Below are 27,130 nucleotides of genomic sequence, written 5' to 3'. Positions count from 1 at the left end.
TTGTATTCCTAGGTATTTTATTCTCTTTGTAGCAATTGTGAATAGAATTTCGCTCTTGATTTGGCTCTCTTTAAGTCTGTTATTGGTGTAAAGGAATGCTTGTGATTTTTACACGTTGATTTTATATCCTGAGACTTTGCTGAAGTTGCTTATCAGTTTCAGGAGATTTTGGGCTGAGATGATGGGGTTTTCTAGATATACTATTATGTCGTCTGCAAATAGAGACAATTTGGCTTCCTCCTTTCCTATTTGAATGCCCTTTATTTCTTTTTCTTACCTGATTGTTCTGGCCAGAACTTCCAGTACTATATTGAATAGGAGTGGTGAGAGAGGGCATCCTTGTCTAGTGCCAGATTTCAAAGGGAATGCTTCCAGTTTTTGCCCATTCAGTATGATATTGGCTGTTGGTTTGTTGTAAATAGCTTTTATTATTTTGAGATACGTTCTGTCAATATCGAGTTTATTGAGGTTTTTTAGCATAACGGGCTGTTGAATTTTGTCAAAGGCCTTCTCTGCGTCAATTGAGATAATCATGTGGTTTTTGGTTTTCATTCTGTTTATGTGGTGAATTACGTTTATAGACTTGCGTATGTTGAACCAGCCTTGCATCCCCGGGATGAATCCTACTTGATCATGGTAGATAAGCTTTTTGATGTGCTGTTGCAATCAGCTTGCCAGTATTTTATTGAAGATTTTTGTGTCTATGTTCATCATGGATATTAGCCTGAAGTTTTCTTTTCTTGTTGAGTCTCTGCCGGGTTTTGGTATCAGGATGATGTTGATCTCATAAAATGATTTGGGAAGGATTCCCTCTTTTTGGATTATTTGGAATAATTTCAGGAAGAATGGTAACAGTTCCTCTTTGTGTGTCTGGTAGAATTTGGCTGTGAACCTATGTGGACCTGGGCTTTTTTTGTGTGGTAGGCTCTTAATTGCTGCCTCAACTTCAGATCTTGTTATTGGTCTATTCATGGTTTCGACATCTTCTTGGTTTAGGCTTGGGAGGACACGTGTCCAGGAATTTATCCATTTCTTCCAGGTTTACTTGGTTATGTGCATAGAGTTGTTTGTAATATTCTCTGATGATGGTTTGAATTTCTGTGGAATCTGTGGTGATTTCCCCTTTATTATTTTTTATGGCATCTATTTGGTTATTCTCTCTTTTCTTTTTTATTAATCCAGCTAGTGGTCTGTCTATTTTGTTGATCTTTTCAAATAACCAGCTCTTGGATTTATGGATTCTTTGAAGGGTTTTTGTGTCTTTATCTCCTTCAGTTCTGCTCTGATCTTAGTTATTTTTTGTCTTCTGCTGGGTTTTGAGTTTTTTTTGATGTTGCTCCTCCAGCTCTTTCAATTTTGACAATAGGGTGTCAATTTTGGATCTCTCCACTCTTCTCATGTGGGCACTTATTGCTATATATTTTCCTTTAGAGACTGCTTTAAATGTGTCCCAGATATTCTGGTATGTTGTCTTCGTTCTCATTGGTTTTGAAGAACTTCTTTATTTCTGCCTTCATTTCATTGTTTATCCAGTCAACATTCAAGAGCCAGTTGTTCAGTTTCCATGACGCTGTGCTGTTCTGAGTTAGTTTTTGAATTCTGAGTTCTAACTTGATTGCACTGTGGTCTCAGAGACTGAAAAACATGTTATCAGATTGGACTTTTAAATCTAGCTGTATGCTAGAATCAGTTATATTACTCAAAATTATAGCTAAAAAGTCAACAACTAGAAGACCACCAAACTGTAAGAAAATCCTTATTATCAGGCAAAAACCGCAGGCACATTCCAGAAAAGTAATCACAGATTATAAAGTGAAACATTAATATAATAGAACATTAAAGAAGTATTAGAAACCAAGGAATAACTTAAAAGATCTAATATATTATCATATTATTAAATGTAGATAACTAGAAAAGAAAGACTATGATCGAGAAACAAAGTGGAGGAGAGATTTCAGCAAGTTTCTAAGGAGGAAAAAACTATAGAAGGAAGATAACTGTTACTAGGCCAGGGGAAGTTGCAGCCTGGAACATACTAGAAGGAGGATGTAACATAGAAGAAAGCCATCATGTCTGGCAGAGATGGCATGTGTCCCCAGAGGGTACATGTGAGTGAGATGTGCGGCTGCAAATGGATGGATGGATTGAAGGTCTTTAAGTGGAACACACTCTCAAAACTTGAGTGTAAAACACCTAGCCACAGGACATCTCCCCCCAGGCAGAGGGTTCTCCCATTGAGAAATGGAGTAACTTCCATTTATTTGGCATTTGGGGGCCACTCATAACAGAAGCAAATTTCTTATTTCCTAACTTACCTAAAGCAAATTTCTCCAGTTGTAAAGCCCAACCAGAATATTATAGTTCCAACCAGCTTTTTAATGACCTCACTGTAAATAAAACCATATTAATATTATCAGACTTTTGAGAAAAATCCCCACCATATAAAAGAGAGTAGAAGAAAGGATAAATGACCAGAGAGAACAGAGATGACAGAGAGAGAAGAATAAAATAATAATTAAAATCCCTAGAGACACATGAGGAGCTATTATTTCTATAAAACAAGAACAAGTTGCTACACAAAAGACAAATAATTATAGAAAAAAAGAGTACTCTAAAAAAATTTAAATATGCTGGAGAAATATAAAAGAAAGCTCGAGAGTTGAAAAATAAAGTTGAGGAGCTCTCCCAGAAAGTAGAACAAAAGGTCAGCCGGTGTGGTGGCTCACACCTGTAATGCCAGCACTTTGGGAGGCCAGGTGGGCGGATTACCTGAAGTCAAGAGTTCAGGACCAGCCTGGATAACATGGTGAAACCCCGTGTCTACTAAAAATACAAAAATTGGCTAGGTGTGGTAGAGGGCGTCTGTAATCCCAGCTACTCTGGAGGCTGAGGTAGAAGAATCACTTGTGAACCCGGCGGGTAGAGGTTGCAGCGAGCTAAGATTGCACCATTGCACTCCAAGCTAAGTGACAAGAGCGAAACTCCACCTCAAAAATTAAAAAATAATTTAAAAAAAGAAAATAGAACAAAAGACAAAAGAGACAGAGCACATGAAAGAAAACATAATGATCTAGGAGCTCCAGTGGGGTCCAACTCAGCCATTCTGACCTATGTGTAACCTGGAAATGTGAGGAAGTTAACATCCCTCATGGAGCCGTCCTTGACCACTGGAGGCTGGGAGGCTATGGATAAATGAGTTCATCTTCTATCCTTGGGGCAAATAATTCTGTGGTGTTCTCCCTGTGGTTCCCAAAGGAATCTCTGATGGGATTGACCCCCACTAGAGTTGCTTATAATGATGCACATCCTTGGATTAGCTTTCCTCTTTCTCTATTTCAGTCTTTCTAAGACCAAGTCTGGCTCTGTTGCCCAGGCTGGAGTGCAGTGGCATGATCTTGGCTCACTGCAACCTCCGCCATTAGAGTTTGAGTGATTCTCCTGCCTCAGGTGCCTCAGCCTCCTGAGTGGCTGGGACGACAGTTGCACGGCACCATACCTGGCTAATGTTTGTATATTTAGTAGAGATGGAATTTCACTATGCTGGCCAGGCTGGTCTTGAACTCCTGACTTCAAGTGATCTGCCCGCCTCAGCCTCCCAGAATCCTGGGACTACAGGCATGAGCCGCCGTGCCTAAATATACAAAGTTTTGTATATTCAGTAGAGATGGAGTTTCGCTCTATTGGCCAGGCCAATCTCAAAGTCCTGACCTCAAGTGATCCACCCACCTCGGCCTCCCAAAGTGCTGGGATTACAGGCATGAGCCATTATACCTCTCTTTCACTCTTTAATCTCCCCACCTCTATTTCCTCAGACCACTTCCCCAAATAAACTATTTGCACGCAAGATCCTGTCTTGACCTCTGCTTTTAGAGGGAATTTGAGTTAAGACAAAAACAGGTTCCCACATTTTTCACTTTTACAAAAAAATCCTGATTTATTTATTTATTTATTTATTTTTGAGGGAAAAAGAGAAGAAGAAGGGGAAAAAAAGAAAAAGAGGGAAAAAGGAATATTACTTCATTCCTAAAATGGGTTTCAATAATGGCCGATCAATATTTTGAGTGTTTCAAGTGGTTAATGCATATTTTATGTGTTTAAAATGGAGACCTCTATTGTGTTTATTTGTTCTGGCTCTGAGTTCAAGTCCTGGATATCGTTATCAATTTGTTGTCTCGTTGAATCTAAATCTCATTATGTGTCTTATGTATCTGGGTGTTAAGATCTCTTATTGTTGCATTAATCCTTTTACCCTTGCATCCTTGTAGCTTTGAAATCTATTTTATTAAGTGTGAGAATTGCAACTCCGGCTTTTTATTTATTTATTTTTGCTCTCCATTTGGTTGGTGAGTTTTTTTCCATCCCCTTGTTTTGAGTCTTTGTATATCTTTAGATATATGGTTAGATTTTGTGGATAATGTATATTTTGTGTGTTTAAAATGGAGAGCTCTATTGAGTTTATTTGTTCTGGATCTTAGTTCCAGTCCCGGATATCGTTATCAATTTTCTGTCTCGTTGAATCTAAATCTCATTATGGGTCTTATGTATCTGGGTGTTAAGATCTCTTATTATTACATTAATCCTTTTATCCTTGTATCCTTGTAGCTTTGAAATCTATTTTGTCAAATGTGAAAATTGCAACTCCTGCTTTTTATTTATTTATTTTTGCTCTCCATTTGGTTGGTACTTTTTTTTTCCAACCCTTTATTTTGAGTCTATGTATATCTTTGGATATACCATTAGATTTTGTCTGTATCTTTTGATTGGGAGATTTGGTCGATTTAAATTTAGGGTTGCTGCCATTTGATATTAACTGGCTATTTTGTCCTTTCGTTGATAAAAATTTTTCTTTATGTTAATGCTCTTTACTTTTTGGTGTATTTTTAGAAAGGGTCATACTGGTTGTTCCTTTCTGTGTATAATGCTTCTTTTAGAAGTTCTTGTAAAGCAGGCCTGGTGGTAATAAAATCTCTGAGTACTTGCTTGTTCCTAAAAAATTTTATTTTTCCTTCAAATGTAAAGCTTAAATTGGCAGGATATGAAATTCTGGGCTGAAAGTTCTGTTTTTTAAGTATATTGAATATTGGCCCCCACTCTCTTCTAGCTTGTAGGGTTTCCGTTGAGAGATCTGCTGTAAGCCTAATAGGCTTACCTTTATGGGTAACTTGATCTTTCTCTCTGGCTGCCCTTAATATTTTCTCCTTCGTTTCGATCTTGGTGAATCTAACGATTACCTGATTTATGTTTTTATGTTTCCTTGTGACCATGTGTGAGTTCTTCTCCCAGGTGTAAACCTAAAAGTAGAACTGCTGAGTTACACGATGTGTGCATTTTCAATTTTATTAGAAATTGCCAAGTTACTTTCCCATATGGTGAGACATTGTTATCCACACAGCTGAGCATTCTCATTTTCCCACATTCTATTCCATATTACTATTGTCTGGTTTTAATTTTTGCCAGTGACATAGAGCCTCATTATCATTTTTAATATGCATCTCCTTGACCGCCAACAAAGTCGAGCAACTCTTCAGAAGTTCCTTGCTCATTTTGTTTTCCTTTTATGTATTTTGCTTATTCATATCTTTTGCTCATTTTCTATTGGGTTTCTTTGTCTTTTTATTGATTTACAGAAGTTCTTCATACATTCTAGATACAAACCCTTTATTTGTTAAATAGGTTGTGAAGATTTTCTCTGAATGTTTTACTTGTCTTCATATTTTGCCTGTGATGCTTACTTTTTTTTACTTTTTAATGTAATAAAATATATTTTCTCTTTATTGTTTCTAATTTTTATGTCTTGTTTTAAAAAATCTTTTTATGGCACTTTACGATAATATTTACCTCTTTCCTTTCATAATTTTACATTTTGGTTTTATGTGTAGGGCTTTAATACACCTGGAATTTGTTTTCATACAGGGTATAAAGAATAACTCTTTTTTTTTTTTTAGACGGAGTCTTGCTTTGTCGCCAGGGCTGGAGTGCAATGGTGCAATCTCAGCTCACTGCAACCTCTGCCTCCCAAGTTCAAGTGATTCTCCTGCCTCAGCCTCCCGAGTAGCTGAGGCTATAGGCACCTGCCACGACCCTTGGCTAATTTTTGTATTTTTAGTAGGGACAGGGTTTCACTATGGTCAGGCTGGTCTCAAACTCCTGACCTTGTGATCTGGCCACCTCGGCCTCCCAAAGTACTGGGATTACAGGCATGAGCCACCGTGCCCAGCCAGGAATAACTATTTTTGAGCTAAGAGGCATTGAGAGGTTTTACTTTGCGTTAAGAAATATTTCTTGCAGAGACATCTTGGCATTTTGCATAATGTATATTTGTCAGACCTAGAAATGGCAGAGAGGTAGAAAACGAGGGGAAAGCATTAAGAAACCAGGGATGGTAGAAGAATTTCAATTTCACATTTTATCCGAATGTGAGTACTGTGACCTTGTTTGGGCAAAGCAATCACATAAAAACCACTTCAAAAAGGTTTACATTGGTTCTCAATTATCTACAGGAGCAACATTAGTGAACATTTTTTGATTGCTTCACTTCCATTACTCAGTTGGAATATGCTTAGGGAAATTGCAAAAGCTATGAAATGGGAAAATAAGTAGCTTCATTCTGAACCAAACACAATGAGAAAGAAGGTCTGCAGGAAGAAAATTACATTTCAAAGACTAAGTTAAAAAGTTCGGGGATTTTCTACTATTTTGGAATAGTTACTCACTTTATATTCATTCACTCATTCAGCAGGCATGCATTGAGCATCTACTCCATTCCAAGGTCTTTCCTGGGTGTAGAGAGCTAGAGAGATGAATAAGTCCCTCCCTTGCTCTCAACAATTTCTCTTTTAGGCAAAAAGACAATTGTGTAAGGAGATAAATTATCATTCTATGTGATAAACATATGAAATGGCTGCCATACACCATTCAAACATAACACTGAGGAGGAGGAATTAGTTATCTAGGTTGGGGAGGAGGAGGCGGTCAAGGAGATGTTCCTGGAGCTAACGCCTCGGGAACTATTCAGGGGTGAACAGTAGTTGACCAGGTGGACGAGGAGGAAAGTGTTAGATGCCTTCAAAGGGCATTCCAATCAGAGGGAGTAGAGAAAGCAGACATGTGAGAGGCAATTGTGCCTCTAGGTGGTGGGGAGGGTCTAAAAATGTCACACAAACAGAACCTATTTTTCCAATTTTCTATTTCTCCTTTTCGGTTTGAACGTATCTTTGTTCTGAAGAAAAGGCATATTTCATCAAAGTAAGCAAATATGGGCCGAAATCTACCTTCTTTTGCATGTATACCTAGATCTCTTTCATTTATATAATAATTTTGGTTAAGCACCTACTGTATGCCAGGTGCTAGCAATACATAAGGAATTCTTGTGAAAAGACAGACAGAAATACAGACATTAATAAGACAGATCTCTTTTTTTTTTTGAGACGGAGTTTCACTCTTCTTACCCAGGCTGGAGTGCAATGGCGCGATCTCGGCTCACCGCAACCTCCGCCTCCTGGGTTCAGGCAATTCTCCTGCCTCAGCCTCCTGAGTAGCTGGGATTACAGGCACGCACCACCATGCCCAGATATATATATATATATGTACGTATATATATATATTTTTTTTGTATTTTTAGTAGAGACGGGGTTTCACCATGTTGACCAGGATGGTCTCAATTTCTTGACCTCACAATCCACCCGCCTCAGTCTCCCAAAGTGCTGGGATTACAGGCGTGAGCCACCGCACCTGGCCCACATTTTTATGTATTCTTTTGAGAGATGTCTATTCAGCTCCTTTGCCCATTTTTAAATCATATCGTGGTTTTTGTTAATGTTGAGTCGTTTGAGTTTCTTGTATATTCTGTATGTTAATTCCTATTAATTCCTTGTCAGATGAATAGTTTGCAAATATTTTCTTCTATTCTATAGGTCGTCTGTTGACTCTGCTGATTGTTTTTCTTTGCTGTGCAGAAGCCTTTTAGGTTGATATAATCCCATTTGTATTGTTGCTTTTGTTTCATGTTCTTTTGAGGTCTTATCCTTAAAATATTTACCCAGACCAATGCCCTGAAGTGTTTCCCGTATGTTTTCTTCTAGCAGTCTCATAGGTTCATGTCTTATATGAGTCTTTTCTTTTTTTTTTTTTTTTTTTTTTTGGACAGTGTCTTACTCTGTTGCCCAGGCTGGAGTGCAGCAATGCAATCATAGCTCACTGCAGCTTTAAACTCCGGGGCTCAAGTAACCTCCCATGTCAGCCTCCCAAATAGCTAGAACTGCAGCTGTACACCACCACACCCAATTACTTAATTTGTTTTTTTTCTCGAGACGGAGTTTGGCTGTTGTTACCCAGGCTGGAGTGCAATGGCGAGATCTCGGCTCACCGCAACCTCCGCCGCCTGGGTTCAGGCAATTCTCCTGCCTCAGCCTCCTGAGTAGCTGGGATTACAGGCACACGCCACCATGCCCAGCTAATTTTTTGTATTTTTAGTAGAGACTGGGTTTCACCATATTGACCGGGATGGTCTCGATCTCTTGACCTCGTGATCCACCCGCCTCGGCCTCCCAAAGTGCTGGGATTACAGGCGTGAGCCACCGCGCCCCGCCACTTAATTTTTTTTTTTAAGAGACAGGGTCCTGCTGTTTTGCCCAGGCTGGTTTCAAACTCCTGGCCTCAAGTGAGCCTCCCATCTTAGCCTACCATGTGTTTGAGATTACAGGCATGAACCACCATGACTGGCCATTTAAGTTGTTCATCCATTTTGAGTTTTTTTCTGTATGGTGAGAAATAGGGGTTGAGTTTCATTCTTCTGCATATGGATATCCAGTTTTTCTAGCACCATTTGTTGTAAGGGACTATCTGTTTCTCAATGAATGCAGTTGGCACCTCTGTCGAAAATGAGTTGGCTGTAAGTATGTGGATTTACTTCTGGGTTCCCTATTCTGTTCCATTGGTCTGCGTGTCTGTTTTAATGCCAGTACCATCCTGTTTTGTTTACTGTAGCTCTGTAGTGTACTTTGAAGTCAAGTGGCATAATGCCTCTAGCTTGCTTTATTTATTTATTTATCTATTTACTTATGTATTTATTTATTTGGCTCAGGATTGCTTCGGCTATTTGGGGTCTTTTGTGGTTTCATATAAATTTTAGGATTGTTATTTATATTTCTGTGAAGAGTGTCATTGGTATTTTGATAGGGATTGCATTCAATCTGTAATTTGCTTTTGATAGTGTGGTCATTTTAACAATATTAATTCTTCCAACCCATGAACATGGAATATCTTCCCATTTTTTTGTCCTCTTCAATTTTTTTCATTCATATTTTATGATTTTCATTGTAAAAATCTTTTACCTCCTTGATTGAATTTATTCCTAGATATTTTAATTATTTTAGCTATTGTAAATAACAGTGCTTTCTTGATTTCTTTTTCTGTTAGTTCATTGTTGGTATATTGAAACACTATTGATTTTTATATGTTGATTTTGTATCCTGCAACTTCACTGAATGTACTGTTTACCAGTTCTAAGGGTTGTTTGGTGAAGTTTTTTGGCTTTCTATATATAGGACTATGTTGTCTGCAAATAGGGGCAAGTTTACTTCTTTATTTCTAATTTGGATGCCCTATATTTCTTCCTCTTGCCAAACTGCTCTGGCTAGGACTTCCAGAACTATGTTGAATAAAAGTGGTGAAAGTGGGCATCCTTGTCTTGTTCTAGATCTTAGAGGAAAAGCTATCATCTTTTCCTCATTCAGTATGCTGTTATCTGTGGATTTGTCATATACGGCCTTTATTGTGTAAAGGTACATTCCTTCTATGCCTAATGTTGAGAGTTTTTATCATGAAGCAATGTTGAATTTTATCAAATGCTTTTTCTGTGTCTATTGAAATGATCCCATGTTTTTTCCTTCATTGTATTGGTGTGATTCCATCGGTATCATGTTTATTGATTTGCGTACATTGAACCATGCTTGCATTCCACTTGATCACGGTGAATGATCTTTGAAATGTGCTGCTGGATTCATTTTGCTAGTGTTGTGTTGAGGAGTTTTGTATGTATGTTCTTCAGGGATATTTATCTACATTTTCTTTTTTTTTGTTGGGTTGTTGTCTGGTTTTGGTGTAGGGTAATTCTGGCCTCATAGAATGAGTTTAGAAGAATGCCTTCCTTTTCAATTTTCTCTATGAGTTTGAGTAGGATTGGTATTAGTTCTTCTTTAAATATTTGGTAGAATTCAGCAGTGAAGCCATTGGGTCTTGGGCTTTCCTTTGATGAAAGGTTTGTGTTTTGTTTTCTTTTGTTTTGTTCTTGTAGATTCAATCTCATTCCTCATAATTGTTCCATTCAAGTTTTCTATTTCTTCTTGATTCAATCTTTGTATGTTGTATGTGTCCAGAATTTATCCATTTCTGCTAGGTTTTCCAATTTGTTGGTGTAGAGTTATTCATAATAATCTCCAAATTATCTTTTGTATTTCTGTGCTATCAGTTGGATTATCTCCTTTTTCACTACTGATTTTATTTATTTGGGTCTTTTTTTGGTTGATCTAGTTAAAGGTTTGTGGATTTTGTTTATCTTTTCAAAAAATTAACTTTCTATTTCATTAATCTTTTGTATTTTATCCCAATTTTATTTATTTCTACTCTAATTTTTATTGTTTCTTTCCATCTACTAATTTTGGATTTGCTTTGTTCTTGCTTTTCTAGTTCCTTGAGATACATTATTGTGTTGTTTATTAGAAGTCTTTCTACTTTTTTGATGTAGGCATTTATTGCTACAAATTTCCCTCCTAATACTGCTTTTGCTGTATCTCATAGGTTTTGATATGTTGTATTTCTATTTTTACTTCTTATTTCAATAATTTTTAAAATTTTCTTCTTTTGTTTGTTTGCTTGTTTGTTTTGAGACGGAGTTTCACAGCCTTGTTACCCAGGCTGGAGTGCAGTGGCACAATATCGGCTCACTGCAACCTCCGCCTCCTGGGTTCAAGCGATTCTCCTCCCTTAGCCTCCCGAGTAGCTGGGACTACAGGTCCATGCCACCATGCCCAGCTAATTTTTGTATTTTCAGTAGAGACAGGGTTTCACCATGTTGACCAGGATGGTCTTGATCTCTTGACCTTGTGATCCACCCACCTTGGCCTCCCAAAGTGCTGGGATTATAGGCATGAGCCACCGCACCCGGCCTTAAATTTTCTTCTTAATTTCTTCATTGACCCATTGTTCATTCAGAAGCTTGTTATTTAATTTCCATGTATTTATACAATTTTGAAAGTTCTTCTTGTTATTGATTTCTAGATTTATTCTATCAAGAAAGATACTTGATTTGATTTAAATTCTTTCAAATTTGTTAAGACTGGTTTTGTGACTTAACATGTGGTCTGTCCTAGAGAATGTTCCATGTGTTGATTAAAAGAATGTGTATTCTGCAGCTGTTGGCTGAAATCTTCTGTAAATACCTGTTAGGTCCATGTGGACTAAAGCACAGTCTAAATCTAATTTTTTGGGTTTTCTGTCAAGATGGTCTGCTTTTTGCTGCAAGATTCAGTCCACATGTATTCTTACAATAAAGCTTCTTTCTTTCTCAAGTAGCCTCATGACTCAAGGTCTTGTATCCAAGCCCTGTACCCCTGCCCACATACATAACACAGTGTGCAAAGTAATGCAGGGCTGAGTAGCACAGCGTTTCGGGGAATGTGTAGAAGTTTAGAGTGACTAAGGGTGTGGTATAAGGAAGGTCATAAGAGTTAATATTTACTGAGTGCTTACTATGTAACTGTTTAAGTGATTTATGGAACTGTTTTAAGTGATTCACAAATAGAAATGAATCTAATCTTCAAAAGAACTCCATTAAGTACAATTAGTCGCACTTCATCTATAAGAAACCCAGGCACAGAGAAGTAAAGCAATGTACCCAAGTTGCACAGCTAGTAAGCGGCAAAGAATTATGAATGTAAGTAGAGAATTCTAGCGCCCCCAAACATGGCCACCAAGTCAGAGATGTTGCTGTAGTAGTAGGCTGGAGGACAGGTACAGGTCATAAAAACCCTTCTATGCCTTGCTAAGGAGTCTACATAATCCAAAAGAGCAGTTCTGCATTTATCTGCTTTACATACTGCACTTCTGTTTGAAGATTTCATTTAGATATAAGGTTCTGCTTCTAAAATTGCTATAGGCAATGGCAATGACTGAGGAATTTTGAGCTAGAGGATGACGTGGTCTGGTTTGCCTTTTAGACAGATTATGCTGGTGGTCAGTGGTATGGAGAATGAATTGGTAGTACCTGTGACCAGCTGTAGGGCCAGTGCAGTGGTCTAGATGAGAGATGAATAAGTTTGATATAGACTAATGTAGCAGGGATGGAGAGCAAAACGGGTGTGCAATATATTTAGGAAGGGGAATCAACAGGACTGAAGAGATTGATTGAATGTGGGAACTGAGAGAGAAGAAAAGGCCCCAGATGAATTAGGTCCTTGCATGTCTGTGCATATACAGGGCACATCTCATACATGTGTACATTCATAGTGTGGCATGCATACACTATGCAAAGAGATGCATTATTAACTCTAGACAAGAACACATATACTCGGATTCCACAAATGCATTTCCAGTATCTCCCATGGCCACATCTGCAAAGCTCCTGTTCTCTTATTTATTTATTTTTTTGAGACAGGTTCTCACTTTGTCATCCAGGCTGGAGTGCAATCATGTGATCACAGCTCACTGCAGCTCCACCTCCCCAGCTCAAGCAAACCTCCCACCTCAGCCTCCTAAGCAGCTGAGACCAGAGGTGTGTGCCACTGTACCTGGATAATTTTTGTATTTTTGTAGAGACAGGGTTTTGCCACATTGCCCAGCTGGTCTGAAACTCCTGGGCTCAAAGGATCTGCCCACCCCAGCTTCCAAAACTGCTGGGACTACAAGCATGAGCTACACTGCCCGGCCTCCTTTTCTCTTCTTACTCTCTGCTAGAATCCTGTTCTGAAATAAGATGTTGTTCTATCTATCTATTACAAATACACTTATTATAGATCTATCTATATGTGGTTCCCAGCCTGGGGTGTATCATTCTACCTCCCCAACAAGGGAAGCTTTGAAACTGTAGAGGCTGTTTAGCTGTTACAATGACCTGAGCATACTGTTGACCTTTAATGCTTAGGAACCAGAATTACTAAACATCATACAATAAAAAAAATTACCCTGCTCAAAATGTCAACAGCATCACCTCTGAGAAATTCTGAAAGAAATTTGCAGCTAAAGAACCCTAGATTTGAAACTCAGCTCCTTCCCATACCAGCCAGGGCAGGTTAGTTCACACCTTTAAGCCTTAGTTTGTTCACCTGTAAGGTGGGCATCTAACACTTGCCTCCTGCGGTTCTTGTGAGGATTCAGCAAGACAGCACAGTGGCTGACATAGATGGAGTTCTTGGTAAGAAGAGTTTCCCTTCCTTGTTTAGCATCACATTCCTTTTCTCAGCTTCCTTTTATGGGTCGTGAACCAGTGTGCTCATTTCCAGGAAGCAAATGTTGTTCTCGCCCTCTCATAATCCTGGGCACATGGCAGGCCTGTGCAGTCCACTTCAGGGGTAACTGATTGACAGTAAAATGTCCCTTGAAATAACTCATGAACAGCTTGTGGAAGTTGAGCTGTCAGAAATCCCAGCTCAGGAAGAGCTGTTTCCAGCACTAGAGGCTGTCAGCCTATTATATTTATAGAGACAGGGGCAGTGTGGATGAATGGATGGTTCAAGCCCAAAATGAGGGTGAAATTATGGAGAGGCCAGTGGCTGTTTCCTTACTTCAGAAATCAGAGAGCTAATCTCCTACAAGGGCGTTTGTAAGCTACTCAGTTGTCTGAGGTTTTTCAACCAGCCTCTTGAGATGGTAATAAGAGATACTTACCGTTGATTAACTCTCTACCATGTGCCATGCCCTGCATTAATGACTTTATTTACACTACTTCTGTGTGTTCATAGCCAATTTTGGAGGTAATTCTTGTATTACTCATTTTGTAGATGTGAACGTTGAAGGTGGAGTAGACACAGTTATAAATGATTGAGCTCATTTTGGCATTGGCTTGTCTTCACTTCAATGCGGTATCTCTTCATTAAATGCAGCAGAAGACTAGGGCGGCTTTTGCTGGATTTTATTTTTGTTCTCTTTAGCTGATGCTTCTGTTGGTGTTTGACAATGATAATTCTAATCTCCCTTGAAACTGTGTGTCTTGCAATGGGGCTTCCTCTGTCCTGAGACAGTATTGGGCTGGGTATGAGGGAGAATCCCTTGGCTAGAGGGTGTCCAGCACTGGTGGCTGAAGGTAAACTGGACAATTTTATATCATACTCTGAGCTGATGGTGACTGCTAAGTAATGATGACGATGATTGTGGCTGAGGTCACCAACACAGTGGAATGGCCAGGGACATCCTCTCCCCCACTGTTTGGGTGCCCACTCTGATTGATAACTGTGCCATACTGCTCATTAAATATTTTTAATATCACTCTTAATTGTAGCGGCAGGTTAAAGCTGATTTCAGAATTCTGGCCTTGTTCTATAGAGTCTATGTAAAAGTCTAGTAAATGTGGTCTGTTCCTTTTTCTGCATAAAGAACATTATCGTTATGGTATTTATATTTATAATATAATGGTCTATTATAGTATATGATATATAAAAATTATATTATACATAGTATATGATAGTATACTTACATGATGCATACTATATACAAAATATATTATAATGTCTTACAATAAATATATATTTATATAATACAAACATAACTTACATGTTTATATTTATAATATTAACATACATATGTAACCTATAACTTACATATTATATATGTTTATATTATGTATTAATATAATTAATATAATATGTTAATATATAAACATATATTATACATAGTATACTATAGAAGAGCATTTTTATGCTTAAGGTTTTTGAACTTCCCAGAGAAATACGAGTTTATTCTAAAATTTTGGAATAGCCTTAAATACATGTATTTGTTAGCTGTCCAGCCAGCCTTCATTCTCTTCTATCCCCTTCCTAACAAAGCCCGGACATTTTTTCAGGTATCTTCTCCACCTTGTAGGCTCTCTGCTTAAGCTAAGATCAATCAGGATAATATGACCAGAGGTGGAAATGTGGCTGAAAGAGACTAAGCATCAGTTAGCCGTGGCTTACGAGAAGAAAATTTCCTCGGCTTGTGAAAGCTGCCAGGAGAGGGGTCCTTTCCCTTGGACAGCATGGTGTGTGGGTGCACAGCTGGGACTGCTTACAGCTATTCTGGTACCATGAAGGGAGTCAGGCTTTGGGTAAAGCTGGAGCCAGAGATGGCAGAGCAAAAAGAGGGAAGGAAATGGGTTCCTGGTGACATCACTGAACCTCTGAACCAAATCAGTCCTAAAGCTTACCCCACCTCTGGCCTTCTCAGTTACATAAGCCAATACATCCCCTTCATTTCTCAAGTCAGTTCAAATCGGATTTTCCATTTCTTGCAACTGAAAGCATCCTAAGTGATACATTACTGAAATAGATTTTTTTTTAGAAAGGAAGAGAAAATGAAATTAATCACCCACAATTCTGCCAGCCAGTTTTATTAGTATTTTAAAATATTTTCTTAAACCTTTTCGCTCCACTGTACACACACATATATATATGTAATTTTTCACAGATGAAATATAATGGTCTATACAATTTTGTGTCCCCCTTCTTCTCTCTAACATTCTTATCATTCTAGCATAAGCATTTCTCCTCACCATTAAGAATTCTTTGTTTCTTTTTTTTTCCAGTGTGATTAAAAAAAACACATAACATTGAATTCAGCATCTTAGCCATTATTAAGTGTGCACTTCAGTCGTGTTAAGTATATTCACATTTCTGTGAAACAGATCTCCAGAACTTAGTCCGTCTTGCAGAACCAAAGCTCTGCACCCATTAAATAACGTCTCTTTCTCTCTCTCCCCCAAGCTCCTGGTTCTAAGTATCATTTTAATGACTGCATTATGTGACATTATTTGGCTTTATCAAAAATCATTCCTCCTTTTACTGGGTGTTTTAAGTCATATAAATTCCTTTAAATTTTTTCGTGCGCATTTGCTGAGCATTCCATAGGCATCACTTAGCCTGGGATAAAATTTACATTAATTTCTTTGGGTTTCTGAACCATCAAGGAGTATGAATTTAAAGAGCAAGTCTATGTTATGTCAGGTAAAGATCTATGGTTACAAATTCTCAAAAGGGACAAACACAAACATAGACATATTTGCCCAAGCCAAAAAAAAAAAAAGAGGATAAGCTTTCTTGATAGCTCCCTTTGTGTGAGGTGGGGAAGGTGGATTATTTTTTTTTTTTTTTGAGACGGAGTTTCGCTCTTGTTACCCAGGCTGGAGTGCAATGGCGCCATCTCGGCTCACCGCAACCTCCGCCTCCTGGGTTCAGGCAATTCTCCTGCCTCAGCCTCCTGAGTAGCTGGGATTACAGGCACGCGCCACCATGCCCAGCTAATTTTTTGTATTTTGAGTAGAGACGGGGTTTCACCATGTTGACCAGGATGGTCTCAATCTCTTGACCTCGTGATCCACCCGCCTCAGCCTCCCAAAGTGCTGGGATTACAGGCTTGAGCCACCGCGCCCGGCCAGATATTTTTTTTTCTAGGCTACTGTAGGATATACAGTTCAGGACACACACATACCCCACCAGCATTTATCATTACCATATACACTAATAATATCCCACTGTAAACCTGTGACTCACCCCCTCAGGGTGTTCAGATGGTCCATGTCACCGGTGAACCAGAAGTGCTGGGGAGTGATTCTTAGTCGGTGATGAATGGGAGAAGGGTTGACTCCCAGGTGTCCACGGTAAAACTGCTCAGTAACCTCTCTTGACTTCCTTCTACTTGCCGCTCTTTCTAGTTTCATTCCAGTGCTGTCTGGGAAACACCTTCCAAATAAGCCGCTTACATTCAAATCCTTTTCTCATCCTAAAAAGGCTGGTCCCAAAAGTGATCCTAGGAAGCAGCCCCTCAGTGTAGGGTTCTGAAATTGTACCATTTGCCAAGCAAAGGTCAGTAAGAAGTGACTGGGGTGGTAATACCAGCTGTCATGCTAGCCACAATTAATAAAACTTGTCTATAGATTGGGATGGGATACAGGTGGAATGGAATGCAATATTTATTCAATGACTCTAGTTCTGGAAAGATAAGGGGGCAATGGTAATTACAGAGACGGCAGAATTGGTTGGCTATTGTTAATGGCCATAAAAACCCAGAGCGGGGCCCAGTGTGGTGGCTCACACCTGTAATCCCAGCACTTTGGGAGACTAAGGCAGGTGGGTCACCTGAGTTCAGGAGTTTGAGACTAGCCTAGGCAACACAGTGAGACCTCCATCTCTACAAAAAATAAAATAATTACCCAGGCATGGTGGTGTGCACCTGTAGTCCCAGCTACTCAGGAGACTGAGGTGGAAGAATCACTTGAGCCCAGGAGGCAGAGGTTGCAGTGAGCAGAGACTGCCAGTTGCACCCCAAGCTGGGTGACAGAGCGAGACCCTATCTCGAAATAAAATAATAAAATAAAAAGTCAGCAGGGGAAAAAAAATACCAAGTTCATGTCAGCCTCCCATTAAATCTGGATACAGTGTGAAGACCACATGGCCTTCTGGCAGTGTTAGTGATCTGCATCTCCTGCAGCTGAAAGACAGATTGTACTAAAAATCAGGATAAGATTTGATTGCAAGGGTGGTGGAGGTACAGCGGAAGATAAATTAATAGCCCTAAAGAGTCTACTATGCCAAAATCACGGCCCTGGTAAGGTGAGGTCAGGACCCTGGTACCTGGGATGTCTGGGTAGATGCCTTTAAGAATCCGGACTCTTCTGAGCCAGCAGGTGTGCCCTCTCACCTCCACCACCACTTGTTAGGAGGGCAACCTCCCATTGCCACCCTCCCTGCCTCTCTATTTTCTTTTCTTTTTTTTTTTTTTAGGTGGAGTCCTGCTCTGTTGCCTAGGTGGGAGTGCAGTGGCACCATCTCAGCTAATCGCAAACTCTGCCTCCCAGGTTCAAGTGATTCTCCTGCCTCAGCCTACTGAGTAGCTGGGATTACAGGGCATGCCACTACGCCTGGTTAATTTTTGTATTTTTAGTAGAGATGGGGGTTTCACTGTGTTGGCCAGGCTGGTCTCAAACTCCCGACCTCAAGTGATCCACCTGCCTCAGCCTCCCAAAGTACTGGGATTACAGGTGTGAGCCGTCATGCCCAGCCACTTCCAGATTGATAAGTAGGGTCAGGTCTCAGTGTGCTTTCAGTCGGAAAATATTATTCTTGCCATGGGATAAAAGGAATTATTCACCAAAAGAGCTGTGGGAAAACATATGTGGGAATGGATTCCAAGATTGCTGGACCAACAGGGTTGAAATATAAGGCTGGCTATAGAAGATTTAATGATATGCAAACACTCTATGGCTTTGGATTTAACATCCTAATGAGGATGCCTGGAGCTGATCCTAATATGGAATGGCTCCTCAAAGCTAGGAATCAGTGATAGTCTGTAGGAAAGAAAGGGGAGATGCCTTAGCAGAGTACAGAGGAGGAGGTCAAAATCCTCAGAAAAGCCAAACACGGTGGTTCATGCCTATGATCCCAGGACTTTGGGAGGCTGAGGCGGGAAGATCACTTGAGGCCAGAAGTTCAAGATCAGCCTGGGCAACATAGCAAGATTCCATCTCTTAAAAAAAAAATTAGCTGTGAGTGGTGGCACCCATCTGTAGTCCCAGCTACTCTAGAGGTTGAGGCAAGAGGATGGCTTGAGCCCAGGAGTTCGAGGTTGCAGTGAGCTATAATTGTGCCACTGCATTCTTGCCTGGGCAACAGAGTGAGACCTTGTCTCAAAAAACAAAACAAAAAGCCTCAGGAAGACTGGGTGTGTTAGAACACATTTATTATGCAATTTTAGAGAACACTCCACCTGTGTTCCCTAGGAAGGCCAAAAAGACATTTTCTTCATTAAAATAATAAGGAATAAGCTAGTGAGAAGTTCAGTGGTGGCTGTCCTGTGTGGGCCAGGGTTAAAGGTAAAAGATGCTTTGGAACTGGAGTCCCTAATATCAATGAGATGATAGGATTCAGGAGTAGCACAGGCCACGGGGCAGCACTTAACTGTCAGAGACAATGCGGGTCTAATTACCATGACGAACAGCAAGGCCAGAAGAAAATCAAGGGCCCTAAACCACATGGCTTCAGAGCAATGGCTAATAAACAATGATGTTTCTAGGCACAGATAAATGGAGAGCTGACGAGGATGTGGCTTAACTTACAAGATCAAATTAGATCGCGAGAGAGTGAACAGAAGGTTGATTGCAATGGAAAAATATCACGATCTCTCACTGTTTTCCAGACATGAGCCAGTTTTTAGAGCACTTGCTTGAAGGGGGCTGTACTCCCTTGAAGAAGGACCCTATAATGTCACATCAAGTGTATGCAGTAGGTGTTCCCTCAGTCCTTACCCCAAAGGGACCTATAGTCGTTTATCACAGTAATTGTGCCCAGAACTGTCCAAATCTTTTAAAGGCTATTGGATACAGAATCTTTAAATGAGCTGACATCTGATACCACGAAGACCCAAAATGTCATCATGGTCCCCATACTTAGAGTAGGGGTATATGCTGGCGGAGTATACCATGGAATCCTGGTATAAGTCCATTTTCTCAGTCCTGATTGCATAATTGAGATGGATATACTTAGTATCTGGTTCCATGGCCTGTGGGGTAAGAGTCATTGTAGTAGGAAAGGCCAGACAGAAACCCCTTAAACCATTACCCCTGCCAACCAAGATAGTAAATTAGAAGTAGTTGTACTGCATCGGGGTGGAATAGCAGAGATTATCACCATTCTTTCTTAAGGACCTACAAATCAGGTTGACCCCAGCAAATGGTGGTGGATTCCCACAAATTTAAACAAGTGGTAGTCCCAATTCCAGCTACTGTATGAAATTTGCTGTCTTTACTGACTAGACCAACACAGTTTGTGATACTGGGTCTGCATCTGTTGAGCTGGTGAATGTGTTATTTTTAACTTCCACTAGGAAAGCAGGTTAGTAGTAGTGTGCATTTACCGAAGAGGCAGAGCTGTACACATTCACTGGTCTTGCCCAAAGCTTGATTAACTGTCCTACTCCCTGTCACAATATAGTCCAAAGGGACCTTGACCATCTTGATATTCTGAAGAACTTCATGCTGGTCTACCATATTGATGAAATCACATTAGTCAGACTTGATAAGGAGAAAGTGGTAAGTATCTGGAAGCTGTGGTAAGACACCTGAGGGCCAGATGGTCATAGATGATAAATCTTGTAAAAATTCAGGGAGGTTTTCAGGGGTCCAGTGGTCTGGGGTGTGCTGGAATATCTTCAAGTGAAGAGAGACTATTGTACCTTGTACCTTCTAGCACTGAAAAAGTGGCACAGTCATTGGAAGGTCTCTGAATTTTGGAGATAGCACATACCATGGTTGGAAATATTATTCAGTCCCATTTATCAGATGCATTGAAAGGCAGCTGATTTTGAGTTGGGCCTAGGGTAAAAGTGGGCTTCTCAGCAGGTTTTGGCAAAAGCAGTGCTGCCACGGGATAGAGGGTGGAGAGGTCATATAATCCAGCATAATGGAGCTACAGGTATCTGTGGTAGATAAAGGTGCTATGTGGCATCTCTGGCAAATTCTTTTAGGAGAGTCATAGCATAAACCCCTATGGTCCTGGAGAAAGGATTTGCTACCTGCAGTAAAGAGAGAACCATCATTTAAACAACAGTCCCTGGTACCCCAGAACCCTGGTCGAAACTAAGTGCGTGACCACCATAGGGCGCTAGGTGACCGACTGGAGCTGACCTTATAAGTTGGGTCCTGTCACGTCCACCAAGTCACAAATTTGAGAACAGAGCAGCAATCCATCAAATAGTGGAATTGGTATATTTGGGATTAGGTCCAAATGAAACTGGAGAGCTCAAATAATTTACACTGTCAGGTATGCCAAAGCCCCATGCTGCCTACATCTGTTGTACAAATCCCTTTGTCTCAGCTCAAACCTAAGGCCTCATAGAGAGTTCCATACAACCAGCTACTGTGAGCAGGAAGAAACTGGATCTGGTCGATGAGTGGAACACCTTGATTTGTTGCTGTGAGCCAAAAATGGTCTGCTCCCCCACTACAACTCCACCCATGGCTGTGATCCTCCTGGAAGGCAGAGCTCTATGTAGGATATCTGGTCATCAACGTTTGTGGCAGGAAAATTGGCCTCAGAGAAGTGTATTAATATTCCGTTGTAAGGGTATACTACCTTTGGTTTATCCATTCATCAGTCAATAGACACTTGGGTTGTTTAAACCATGGCATGCACTATTACAGTTGGCCTTCCATATCCAAGGGGGATTGGTTCCAAGATACCCTCCCGTACCAAAATCCACATGCTCAAGGTTCTGATATAAAACGACACAGTAGATAGACTGGACAGGGAAAATGTGGCACATATACACCATGGAATACTATGCAGCCATAAAAAATGATGAGTTCATGTCCTTTGCAGGGACATGGATAAACCTGGAAACCATCATTCTCAGTAAACTGACACAAGAACAGAAAATCAAACACTGCATGTTCTCACTCATAGGTGGGTGTTCAATAATGAGAACACATGGACACAGGAAGGGGAGCATCACACACTGAGGTCTGTTGATGGGGAGCTAGGGGAGGGACCGTGAAGTGTGGGGAGTTGGGAGGGATAACATGGGGAGAAATGCCAGATATAGGTGATGGGGAGGAAGGCAGCAAACCACATTGCCATGTAGGTACCTATGCAACAATCCTGCATGTTCTTCACAGGTACCTCAAAACCAAAAGTGCTATAAAATATTTTTTTAAATTAAAAAAATAAATAAATAAAATTACACAGTATTTGCATATAACCTGTATATACCCTTCTGCATACTTTAAACCATCTGTAGATTATTTATGATATTTAAAAATGCTATGTAAATGGTAGTTCTGTGTTGTTTTTATTTGCATTATTTTATTGTTGTATTATTTTTTGTAAAAATGTATTTTTTAAATAATTTTTTATTCAGCTATGGTTGACTGAATCCAAGGATGTGGGACCTGTGGATATGGAGAACCAACTGTATAAATCATGCTGTTATAAATGTTTATGTACAAGTTTTCCATTCTCTTGTGTGGAATTGCTGGATCATATGACAATACTATGTTTAACTTTTTGGGCCAGGCATGGTGGCCCACCTCTGTAATCCCAGCACTTTGGGAGACCAAGTGGGGTGGATTTCTTGAGCACAAGAGTTCAAAACCAGCCTGGGCAACATGGTGAAACCAAGTCTTTACCAAAAATACAAAACTTAGAGAGGAATGGTGGCTCATGCCTGTAGCCCCAGCTACTCGGGAGACTGATGTGGGCGGATCACCTGAATCTGGTGAGGTTGAGGCTGCGGTGACCCATGACCATGCCACTGGGGAAAAAAAAATGTAGGGGGGGTGTTGTTTGTTTTTTGTTTTGTTTAGTGTTGTTGTTGTTGTTGTTGTTGAGACAGAGTCTCTCTGTCACCCAGGCTGAAGTTCAGTGGCAAGATCTTGGCTCACTGCAACTTCTGCCTTCCGGGTTCAAGCGATTCTCCTGCCTCGGCCTCCAGAGTAACTGGGATTACAGGTGCCTGCCACCACACCCAGCTAATTTTTGTATTTTTAGACAAGGTTTTATCATGTTGGCCAGGCTGGTCTCAAACTCCTGACCTCAAGTGATCTGTCCGCCTCAGGCTCCCAAAGTGCTAGGATTACAGGCATGAGCCACCATGCCCAGCCTGGAGAGTGTGTGTGTGTGTGTGTGTGTGTGTGTGTTTTAACAATTTTACATTATTACCAATAATGTGGAAAGATTTCAATTTTTCCTCACCCTCACCAACGCTGGTTATTTTATGGTTTTTTTTTTTATTATTATTCCACTTATCCCAATGGGTATAATGTGGTATCCCATAGTGGTTTAGATTTTAATTTTCCTGGTGACTAATGAAAGATTCACTCTTCCTTCTTGTAAACTTAACCATGCACTTTATTTTTAAATTTTTATTTATTTGTTTATTTGAGACAGGATCTCAAACTTTTGCTCTGGCTGGCGTACGGTGGTGCAAACATGGCTCACTGCAGCCTCCGCCTCTTGAACTCAAGCAATCCTCCCATCTCAGCCTCTCAAGTAGCTGGAACTACAGGTGTGAGACACCACACAGCTAATTTAAAAAATTTTTTTGTACAGATGGGGTTTCACCATGTTGCCTAGGCTGGTCTTGAACTCTTGGGCTCAAGTGATCTGCCTGCCTCAGTCTCTCAAAATACTAGGATTACAGATGTTAGCCACCATACCCAACCAACCAAGCACTTAAAAAAAAAAAGTTGGTTATATTACTACGTGTTTGTAGTGGGCAGACCCAGAATACTTTCCCCACTACTTTCTCTGCAGTTAAGGATTAATATTGGGTTAGGTGGGCGGATCATGAGGTCAGGAGTTTGAGACCAGCCTGGCCAATATAATGAAACCCTGTCTCTACTAAATATACAAAAATTATCTGGGTATGGTGGCACACCCCTGTAGTCCCACCTAGTCAGGAAGCTGAGGCAGAAGAATCACTTGAACCTGGGAGGCAGAAGTTGCAGTGAACCAAGACCGCACCACTGCATTCCAGCCTGGGTGACAGAGACTACTTCATCTTAAAAAAAAAAAAAAAAAAAAAAAAAAAAAATCAGAATTGGCTAGGAATGGTGGCTCACACCTGTAATCTCAGCACTTTGGGAGGCCAAGGAGGGAAGATCACTTGAGGTCAGGAGTTCGAGACCAGCCTGGCCAACATGGTGAAACCTCATCTGTACTAAATACACAAAAATTCGCTGGGCCTGGTGGTGGATTCCTGTAATCCCAGCTACTAGGGAGGCTGAGGCATGAGAACCACTTGAACCTGGGAGGTGGAGGTTGCAATGAACTGAGATTGCACCATTGCACTCCAGTCTGGGTGACAGAGCAAGACTCTGTCTCAGAAGGAAAAAAAAGAATTAGAATTAAGCATAGAAATGCATGGCTAGAGGGAGCATATGTTTTAGGTTAGCTAGGATTGGTATTAGAAGAGCATTCCATATTAAAACTTTTATCATATGGCATAACTGACATAGAAAGTAGATGGCTATTAGCAAGTTACAGAGTTTGTTGAAGAGATGGGCCACCCAGTCACTGCAGAAGGCTCATTATGGGGGCATATACTGGGGAGATATGGGAGTTGCTCAAGCCTAGCTTCTCCTGTATCCAGAATCTTCTCATGCTCTGGGTTCAATATATCCTCGTCCCATATTTTAAAACATGGGATTAAAACTATGTCCAGTGGCCATTCAGCCTGCCCCACTTGCTTGTCAGTATAACAACACAGCTGCAAATCATTCGTTCATTCATGTTTTCATTCAGATTATAGCTCACTCCACATACACAATAGTTATCGAACATCAAGAGCCTAGCACGGAGGACAGTGGCCAACATTGCTCTAGGCCCAGCATACATGATAGTCAACAAGACAGAGTGAGTCCCTGCTCTCCCAAGTCTTAGATTACAGCACTGTTTTGTGGAATTGGACAGCCTCTGAGTGTTTCTGGGCCTGCTACTCTCCTGCGTGCAGTTTCTACCCTCAAACAGGAGAGTAGCTTCTTCAAGGCAGCCTCTATGGCACCTTTAGAACACAATTAGAATGATCTAGACAGAGACTGTCGAGTGTGCACTTTCAAAAAGAGACAATCTGGATTTAATTAGAAAGAGGATTCCATTAACCCATTATTTAATCAACTGAAAGGCCCTCTAACCTGAAAATTTGGAAATGCAAATAAAGGCAGACACAGTCAGGGAGATTTTTAATATCTAACTGTCCAAGGGTCAGATTATAGCTCAGTCCACATGCACAGTTAATACTCTCCAAGCCTTTTCTCGGTAACTGCTGTCAAAAGCTTTGAGATACCTTGAGCATAATCATAGTTCCAGAAAAACACATTAGACAGCACATTAATTACATTGATTGCTAAAAATATGGGGGTGCAGGGGAACAACTGCATAAGGGTTGGGGCTGTGGGACAGCCAGAATAAAATAATGTACTTACTTTAACCTGTAAAAAATGCAAACCAGGACGTCTGGGAGAACCATCACCTGGAACCCAGATGGTCAGGGGAGGAACACTGCTGACAGCCTGATGGTCAGAAGGGGATTTGGGAAAGCTGCTGAGCATGGCACTGTAGCTGAGCCCCATAGGGGAAGCATAGGCCTGCCCTGCAGGAGCCTCCACTGTGATGAGTAAGAGCCATGGGCCACAAGAAAGCTTCACCGAATTTGATGACAAACCCTTCAGAATTCTATAACTGAAAGGGCAGTTAAACAGAATGATCCAACCCTACACTCCCACATGAATGATTTCCTGTGATCAACTTGATCACCTTCCCCAAAACTGGCCTAAGTTTCTCATCACCGCCCATGCTGGAACATCCTCCATTCTTTTTCCATTCATAAATTTCCACTTATCACTCAAGATTCAGTACAAATGTGACCTCTTAGATCCGTTGGCCCACACTGATATCTCCTTTCCCCACCCATCAATGACTTACAAAGTCCATGGACTGGTCACAGACTTCCTTGGATAAGGAACCAGACCTTTATTCAGCTCCTCCTCTCTGGGAGTATAGTGCCTCTGCCCATACTATTCTTGTCCTTGCAGAGCCCAAACTGTGTTTCTTTTAAGTAGTTGTCTTCTTGACCTAGAGGCAATGAAACATACAAATCCTACAGCAGCCAGGGCTTGTAGGTCCACGAGGGCCAGCCAGGGAACGTGGAGCAGAACAGGGAATAAGAGCAATGCAAAACCTCAGATGCACCTGGGGCAGCTGTTGGTGGCTTCAGGGTTAACTCTTCCAGTCCCAGCTCCTCACACTGCCTGGGTCAATAAGGTAGGGTTGGGACCCTGGAGAAAAGGAAGCCAGGACCCAGGATGATTCAGGCCGCCTGAGAAATTCTTCTCTCAATGATGTTGCTTAACTCTTTGTGAACTTAACTACTGCTGTTTGGGCTGAGAGGAAATGTAAAGTAGACTAGAAAGAGTCTTTACCTGGGAGGCAGGAGGCCTGGGTTCTATTTCTGGTTTTGATCCATTACCGTTGAATGGTCATTTAAAGCTCTCAAGTTCAATTGCCTCACCTGAAAATGGGGATAAAGAACATCTGATCTGCTTGATGGAGTGGACCTAAGCCAGCGGGCTTCTTGAATTTATTTCCAGATCTAATATATATTATATTTCATCTTTTTATTCTGCAATATTATACCCAGGAAAGTACATAAAACTGATGGTTTCAGATGAATGTAGAGTTTAATCTTCTTACAGGTAATAAGCACAGCTCAATGAAAAGATTATTTCTGGCACCACTGAAACACCCCAAGTGCCTCTTCTTAGTCACAGTCCTGTTTCTCCCCAAGAGGAATACACTATGTTGAAAATGATAGCAGTCACATCCTATCTAAGTATGCAAGCTTAGGCTAGGTAGTTTAGCTGCTGATTTCTTAAATGTCCTACAGATGGATCATGTAGTGTTTATTCTTTTGTATATGACTTCTTTGCTCAAAATTGCATTTGTGAGATTTGTTTATGTTGTTGCATGCAGCTGGGTTCATTTTTGTTGTCATATAATCTATTGTATGAATAAATAAACTATGGTTGATGGACATGTAGATTGTTTCTAGTTTGAGGCTATTGTGGTGGTCAATACTGCTATGAACATTCTTGCCCGTGTACATTCTTGTACAGCAATTTCTGGGTTATGGTATTATGAGTACGCATATCTTAAACTTTACTTACAAATGCCATTTTTCCAAGATGGTTATGCCAATTTACACTCACATCAACAGTATAAGAGAGTTCCCCTTGCCCCATACCCTAGCCAATGCCTAATGCTACCAGATGTTTAAGGAAAATTCACCCGTCTGATTGATATGTGATCGAATCTTATTGTACTTTTCCTTGATTAATAAAATTGAATGACTTTCCTTAAATATATTCAGCATTTGGACTTCCTTTGTTGTAATGTGT

The sequence above is a fragment of the Callithrix jacchus genome, chromosome 8, assembly GCF_049354715.1.
Source record: "Callithrix jacchus isolate 240 chromosome 8, calJac240_pri, whole genome shotgun sequence".
NCBI lineage: Eukaryota > Metazoa > Chordata > Mammalia > Primates > Cebidae > Callithrix > Callithrix jacchus.
This window is presented reverse-complemented; position numbering follows the sequence as displayed.